Genomic DNA, 912 nt, shown 5'->3' on the forward strand with positions numbered 1-912 from the left:
ATCACTTTGGATCCTTGATTATGATGGCATCTGTCAGGTTTCTCCACTGTAAAGTTATTAAATTAAATTCTTTTAAAATTCATAACTATCTGGGAAGAATTTCTGTGCAAAGGTAGATTGGCCTTCAGGGCTAGCTTACTTCAATGCTTTTATTTTTGCAATTTCATTAGTTCTTTTTACATGTAAATATGTACATATCTTTTTTTTTTAATCGAATATTTCACAAATTTGCATGTCCTCTTTACAAAGGGGCCATGCTAATTTTCTCTGTATTGTTCCAGGTAAAGATCTCATTCTTTGTCAAACTTCCACCCATCACTTTTAGTATCTATTGCTATGTTTTGGCTGAATTGTGTTATTATGATAAAGGTTGCCAAGTGTTTAATTTTTTTAATTTAAACATTCCTTCTATATTTATAATTGCCATTCTAGTTTAAAGTTCTTGTTTACTTATTTAGTTATTTATGTTGATATGGGCTCACAAATTACTATTTTATAAAATAAGCTATAATTTTGTTATTTTGATATTCACATTGTTCTTGTATTGGTCAGTGGAAACCCCTTCATATTGGCTTCTGTGTCACTTTGACATATCTTTTTCACTCATGGAGTACTTTATTATTTTCTCACATTAAAAAGTTGTTCCAGACTCATCTGGTACTTTTCCAACTTCAGCCCCAGAATCAGATATTTTTCTAATGGAATTTGATTTTTAAATAGAGAATGGTATTTAGGAAAGCAAGATTTAGCTGTTAGATATGCTCATCATTAATGGGGTTTCACTGTTCCCAGGATCTCTCAGTCAAGAGATACAGAAAATATTTCAGTTCAAACCAATATTTCAATATTCTGTTTCACAATTCAGCATACCAGAAATCTAACTTTAGCTTTCTTCAAGGGGTAATTCTTTTA

At 30.5% G+C, this 912-nt stretch overlaps 1 non-coding gene across 1 annotated transcript; it reads right to left on the bottom strand.

Moving 5' to 3' along the window:
• Window positions 1-204: 204 nt before the first annotated feature.
• On the bottom strand, window positions 205-307 carry LOC150008753 (U6 spliceosomal RNA). The gene has a single exon (XR_016511508.1). It is a non-coding gene; the product is annotated as a U6 spliceosomal RNA (small nuclear RNA).
• Between the last annotated feature and the right edge of the window lie 605 nt (window positions 308-912).

Source organism: Furipterus horrens, unplaced genomic scaffold, assembly GCF_987537825.1.
Source record: "Furipterus horrens unplaced genomic scaffold, mFurHor1.1.pri manual_scaffold_5, whole genome shotgun sequence".
Lineage (NCBI taxonomy): Eukaryota > Metazoa > Chordata > Mammalia > Chiroptera > Furipteridae > Furipterus > Furipterus horrens.